At 40.5% G+C, this 7,163-nt stretch overlaps 1 long non-coding RNA gene across 1 annotated transcript; it reads left to right on the top strand.

The window, feature by feature from the left end:
• The first annotated feature begins 211 nt into the window (after nucleotides 1-211).
• Nucleotides 212-6,667, top strand: LOC138764816 (uncharacterized). The gene is made up of 3 exons (XR_011358326.1): nucleotides 212-385; nucleotides 4,388-4,478; nucleotides 6,302-6,667. It is a non-coding gene; the product is annotated as an uncharacterized lncRNA (long non-coding RNA).
• The last annotated feature ends 496 nt before the right edge of the window (nucleotides 6,668-7,163 follow it).

Genomic DNA, 7,163 nt, shown 5'->3' with positions numbered 1-7,163 from the left:
AACAGTTGAAAAAAATAGTTTGCAAAATGGCAGATGAAATTTAATGCAGACAAGTGTGAGGTTTTGCACTTTGGAAGAACAAACCAGAGTAGAGTACTGTAGAATCTGGTAGAACAGAGGAATCTGGAAATACAGAATCATAATTCCTTGAAAATTGCATCACAATAGATAGGGTCATAAAGAGAGGTCTTGGCACATTGACCTTCATAAATCAACGTATTAAACACAGGAGTTAGGATGTTAAGTGAAAGTTACACCAGATATTACTGAGGTCAAATTTGGAGTATCTTGTGCATTTTTGGTCACTCACCTGCAGTAAATATATCAATGAGGTTGAAAGACTGCAGAGAAAAATTAGAAGGATATTGTTGGGACTTATTATTGGGTAAGTTTGAATCTGTTAGGACTTTATTCCTTGGAGTGTCAGAGAATGAGGGGAGATTTGAAAGAAGTATAGAAAATTATGATGGGTACAGATAGGATAAATGTAAACAGACTTTTTCCACTGAGATTGGATGGGATAAGAATAAGAAAGCCTGATCTAGGGGTGAACAATGAAATGATAAGGGGAAATTCAGGATGTTCAGAGTGTGGAACAAGCTGCCAGCAGAAATGGTGAATATGGGTTTGATTTTTGACAATTAGTGAAATTTAGAAAGATACTTGGATGAGACGAACCCTGCTGGAGAAGTTATTGGTAAGGTGTGCACCACATTGGGGTTGGGCCTGTTGTATACTGTTGTAGTTGTAGATAGCATCTGAGCAGTGCCCATGTTAGACAAGGAATGGCGGGTAGCATATTATCATCCTTGGTTCTGATTAGACTGTATAAAGAGTTGCTAGAATTGGTAGTATTAAGTCCGATGTGACTGGGTTGTACTGTGCTTGTAAGAGTATAAGCAGTTGCTAGTATCGGTAGTGTTAAGTCTGATGTGACTGATTATACAGCGTTGTGTGATTGAAAGTACTTGCATGTGTTATTCCTGTTGCGGTCACCTTATGTTTGTTTTGATAAAAAAATATTTTTGCTATCAGCCTATGTCCAGACCCACTATTCTTTAAACCTACCAAACTTTTCCTTTCACACATATCACACTTTTTTCACCTCCTCATTTGGTTCCCAGCTCTAGCTCCTTTTGTCCCTACCGATTACCCAACTCACCTTGTGTAACTCATCTTTCACCACTTGACTCCTTTACTTCTCTTGACTCTATCTCCCTTTATTTGGTATCTGCCAGTTAACTACCTCTGATCATCATCCTTCACCTCTCTGTGGTTCACCAATTCCCCCACTGGTTCCAGTCCTACCCCTCCCACCCTGCCTGCATAATTCCAGACCTTCCAGCACACCCTCAGTTCTGATGAAGGGTTCCAGCCTGGAATGTTGACAATTCTTTTTGCTTCCACTGATGCTGCTCCACTCAGTAAGCAGTTTATGTGTTGCTCTCCTATCCTGTGCGAGTGTTGCACCATTGGACCTGTTGGCCATTAGATGAGACATTAAAATAAACTCCTCTCATCCCTCTCAGGAGAACATACAATTCACTTTCCTGCATATTGTTCAAGAACAGCAGGGGTGACCTGGCCAATTTGCATTGCCACATTATTAAAATGCATTGCTGTTAGTTGGAGATAGTTGTGCACACCAATTCTTTATAGCAGTGGGGAGATCACATCAAATATATTTTATTTACTGTAAATAACTGTGGTGTATCTGGATTACTTTAAAAGTAATGGTAAGTTATTTTATTGGTTTCCCTGCAAATGGGAAATACTGTTTCATCTCCAACTTCATTTTTGAATATAATATGCCATGAATGTTTTCTCAGCCCAGAAATCTGCACCAACTTACCTGCAGCTTGTTTTTGAATCATTCTTATACATTGGTTGACAGAGAGACATGACTGGTAGAGCCATTGCCTCAGGGCACCAGAGAGTTGGGTTCAGTCCTCAGGGGTTTGTGCTCAGCCCACTCTTGTTCACAATACCGACTCATGACTGCGTCATCACATCAAGCTTCAACAGTCTTCAAGTTTCCAGATGACACGGCAGTAGTTGGCCTCAACAACAATAATGATGAGTCACATGACAGAGAAGAGGTAGAAAATCTGGTGAAATGGTGTGAGAATAACAACCTGAGTCTCATTGTGGACAAGATGAAGGAGATGATCATGGACTTCAGGAGGACCAGGAATGATCACATTCCACTACACATCAATAACCTGGTAATGGAGGGAGTCGAGAACACCAAGTTCTTTGGAGTCCACTTAAGAAATGATTGATCATGGACACAAAACATCCCCTCCCTTGTCAGGATGGTGCAACAGCGAAAGAACGTTCTGAGAAGAATGAAGCAAGGCTATTGCCCACTATCATCAACCTTCTACAGGAGCTCTATCAAGAACAATGTGCCCAGCTGCATCACAGTGTGATATGGTTGCTATAGGTAATTGGATCAGAGGTCAACCCACAGGACCATAATAGTGGCAGAGAGGATCACTGGGGTTTCCCTCCCCCCCCATCAATGAGATCTACTGTGATCATGGTTTGAAGTGGGCATGCAAAATCATTGAGGACCACTTTCCACCCCACACACAGCATCTTTCAGTTGATCTCATTGGGAAAGAGCAGGCTTATCAGAGCCGGCACCAGCAGGCTGAGAAACAGCTTCATCCCACAGGCAGTGAGAATGCTGAACAGCCAAAAAGATCGCTGAGACTAACCGTTGGAGACTTTAATATTTACTAAACAATATTTATTTATTAATGTTTATATATTGATATTTGTCCTGTATATGTATTGTTTGTCTGTATGTGTGTTATGTCTGGTTGTGTGTCTGAATGTTTTGCATCGAGGGCCGGAGAATGCTGTTGTATCGGGTTGTACTTTACAATCGGATGATAATAAACTTGAACTTGAACAATCCCACCCTTGAGTACTATTTGCATGGAGTTTGCATCTTTTTCCTGTGCCTGCATATATGGCTCCACTGGGTGCTTCAGTGTCTTCGCACATCCAAGGATTTGAGGCTTTTTAGGTTCGTTGAGGACTTCGTTTGTACATTTCCCTGGTGCCTGGAGGGAGAGGTACAATTTGGAGGAGTTGATTGGAATTTAGTAAGAATTAGAATATGGCTTTAGTATTGGATTAGTGGTTGATGGATGGCACTGATTCTGAAGACCATGCTACATCCCTCTAAGATTCTATTTGCCTCCTTCAAATGCATCAGCAAAACAAATTTAACAGGATTGAGGGTGATATTTCTAGCAGCTGTGATCATATTTCACTATCTTTCATCTCAGTTCATCCTCTCCCGTTCTCCAGCTTTTGCTGTGTGATCACAATCAAAATATTTCAAATAATATCCCGATGCCATGTTCACCATAGTCTTCAAAGAATTTCTAATTAACTCTCTCTCCTAAGAGCATATGACAGAGAAGAAATAGGCGATCTGGACTTTCAAGGCTACTGTCCCAATCAAGACCATGGCCAATCTAACAGTGTCTCTTTTCTGCACTATCTCTGTTCCTCGATTCCCTTAATGTCCAGAAATGAATCAATTTGAATGTGATGATCGAGTCTCCAATGACCGCTGAGGAATTGAACTCCGAAGTTTCACCACCCTCTGACTGAAATCAATGTACCTTACTTCAGACCAAAACAGCCTATCTCTTTCCTTAGACTCTGCCCTTGATCCCATACTCCCTGCAAAGAGCCTGACAAAATGTTGAAGAATGTTGTAGAAGCATTGTGAAACTTCTCTGCATGCCTTTCTTCCTCATCAACATGCTATCCCTTGACAACAAGTGGGGTAGCTTAGAAATGCTTCAGTTCCATGTCTTAATCATCAATGGAAATTGAAGGTATGTGAGACACCAGAAATAATGGAGTAGTTTACCTGGACGGTTTTAAAGCTGAAAGAAGGCACGAGGTAGAGGGGACTGAGAAAATGGAGGAATGGGAAATGAGATTTAGAACATTTAAAAATGAAATATTGCCAGTTTATTCTGAGAATCAGGCAGGTAATTCATATCTCCATTGTTTTAAAATCCATGCTGATTATCTTTTGAGAGGGTTATTAAAGCAAACATTTTCATGCCATCAGATAATGAACAAATTTCTGATTCTTCTTAGTTTCAATTTTGTTCTCTTTTTTTTTTCAAGATCAGGTTTGGGGTAAAATTATTAATCAAAGCACTACTGATTAAAAATAATTTTAAAAAACCCTTACTGTTGCTAGAAATACTATCAGGTAAGGCAACATCTCTCGAGGGCGTGTCAAAGTTTAGTGATGATTCTTCATCAATTTCTATCTCTGAGCACCAATTTAAATCCCTCCTGATTGTTTTAGAAGAACGGTACCTACGTAATCATTTTTTTCACGTAGATGTGTTCATCAACCTGAAAACGAAGGAGTTACATTATCAGGATAAATGGAGTAGCCTGGGACTATACTCATTGGAGTTCATAAGAATGAGGTAGGATCTTAATGAGATATGTAAAATTATGAAAGGAATAGAAAAAATAAAATCAAGGAGGTTGTTTACACTGGAAGATGAGACTGGAACTAGGGGACATAGCCTCAAGATTCAGAGGAATTGATTTCAAGATTCACATTTTATTGTCATGTAATAAAACAGAAAATGTGATATTACAGAACATTTCCTTTAATCTATAGTAAGGCAGATTCACTATCAGCAAAAATTTCCCAGTGCCCTATTATGAGACTAATTGCACTCAGAGACTCAGAGACTTGTGAGGTGCACAGACATGCTTTTAATAGCTTTTAATGGCTGGTAGATACAATAGTCCTCAGGTGAATCTGAGGTAAGGCAGGAAAACCAGGGTTTATATTGGGGGTGGGTGAGAGTGGAGCCAAGGGAGGAGCCAGCCATCTGAACAACATAGACAGTGAATTCCAGTTCACTGCAAGGCCCTTACAGTCAGAGAAGGAGAAGCAGTAGAGAGTCCATTCAGAGTAACTGAAAGTCTGTGGCTTTGTCTCCAGCACTCACACAGCCTCAGCAACCACACAGCCAATCCGCCATCAACCCGAGTTCCAGATGCACACCTCTGACATGATCAGCAAGCCTCCAGCACCCTTTTGCATCCCAGTTCTGATACCTGGTACCCGTCAGCCAGTCTTGAACCAGTCACCAGCAGAGGACTTTGACTGAAGTTGCCAGTAGCTCATGTTGGTTCCTCACCTTGAGTCGCCAACAAGCTGCTGCCCTGTGTGCTCTTCAGCCTCAGAGACCCCAACTGGCTGCTGCTGTGGTCACTGCCCCATGGGTCTTCTCAGGAGTTTATCTCCCCATTTTTCTGGTGCCCTGCTCCAGTCCTCCACTTCTCCTCAGTTTGCATCCCCTTATGGCCACTGCTGATAATAGGTGATGCCATCTTGGGGCAGGAGTTTGAAATAAACCACCATCAGTTGCTTTAACAGGCCATTTAAAGCCTGAACAGAGCTGACAGCAGAGTGACAGGGCAGTTGGACCCTGCAAGGAGCACTGAGGCTCTACTCCCTGCTCTCCTTGGCTCCTAACTAATGGCAGTGCTGCTGTTTCAGCACCACCTTTTCTTTTAAGATGAGGAGGAATTGCTTCTTCCAGGGTGTAGTGAATCTGTAGAATTCTCTGCCTAATGAAGCAGTCAAGGATACCTCATTAATATATTTAAGGCAGAGATAGATCGATTTTTGAAAAATAACCAGGTAAGTGGAGCCGAGTACATGTCCAGATCTTATGACGTGACAGAGCAAGCTTGACAGGCCAGAAAACTTTTTCCAGGTCCTAATTTTTCTGATGATGTTCTTATTTTCAAAGGGCCACACTAAAATTTAAAAAAAAGCGTAAAACTTTTAATCAACAATGCCTCACAAACTCTTATCTGAAAGTATTTTTGGATACTGTTTGAAAATAATAATAATCTGCTTCTCTACTCCCCCGCTCCAATTGTTTTGATATAATTACATTTTTTGATGTGGGAGTAAATTGAATTAACTGGATAGTGAATCACTTGACACACCCCTGATAGTTCCATCACTTATTATTCAGATAATGTTTCAACAGCCATTAAGACATACCCAATAAGTTTATTATTCCCCATTTGTTTAAAGAAAATTGCAGCTTAAATCTGAATAGTACCGGAAGGTTATAGTGACTCACAGGGACCATAACATGATGTACAAATGCAACTTTATAAATACACATTTTCAGTGCATCTTTCAAACTGATGCATGTGATGATGTAAATTGCAAGGATTAATGCATGCTTGACTCATTTTCATTTTATGATACCAGGATTGATGATTAAAAGGTGCTTTAAAAATCAGGGAGAATGTTTACCACTCTGCATGCAACACATTCCAGCTATTCCCAACGGGATGAAGATACAGAAGTATTAGAGCCAGATCCACCAGACTTATGAATAGCTTATTCCCACGGGCAGGGTGACGGCTGAATGACTGATAAAACAACACTTTGTGATTCTACTATTTATGAATATTTATTTTAATATTCATTTTAATATCTACTGCATATTGTTTATCTGTATGTGTTATGTTTCCACATGTGTTTTGCACTACTTTGCACTCTGGACCAGAGAACACTGATTCGTTGGGTTGTACTGCGACAATTGGAATTTAAATAAACTTGTACTAAATTGAAGTTGATGTGCTTTTGTCCAAATAAGCTGAACATGGGCTTGGTGGCAAAGCCAGCATTCATTGGCCATCCTTACTTGGCATTATGAAACTATCAGTGAGCTATCTTCTTGAATAACTGCAGTTTTGGACGAGTTTTGTAACAGAAGGGAGTTAAAGGATTATAGGAATGGAGATCCAGGATTCAGATGAAGTTGATGATAAAGAAACTGTGAAAAATTTTGAAGTCAGGATGGTATGTTTCTTGGAGGGGAGCCCGCAGCTGGTGGTGATAATGTTTGATTCATTGCAAACACTCTTTCGTGGGGTTTTCACTGAATCAGACCAGCCTTCCTTTCAGACCCTCTCCTTTCCCCCTACCCCCACCTCTTCAGTATTCAACAGCATTCAAGACTTTTATGATTTGTTCTGCATTTACATGGTGACAGAATGATACAGAAACGTGTACAATTCCCCTGGGCCTGATGGAATATATCCCATTTATCCAAAAAGGCAATTGA

The sequence above is a fragment of the Narcine bancroftii genome, chromosome 1 (genome assembly GCF_036971445.1).
Source record: "Narcine bancroftii isolate sNarBan1 chromosome 1, sNarBan1.hap1, whole genome shotgun sequence".
Lineage (NCBI taxonomy): Eukaryota > Metazoa > Chordata > Chondrichthyes > Torpediniformes > Narcinidae > Narcine > Narcine bancroftii.
The sequence above is the reverse complement of the archived record's forward strand: the minus strand, read 5'-3'. Positions and strand labels throughout refer to the sequence as shown.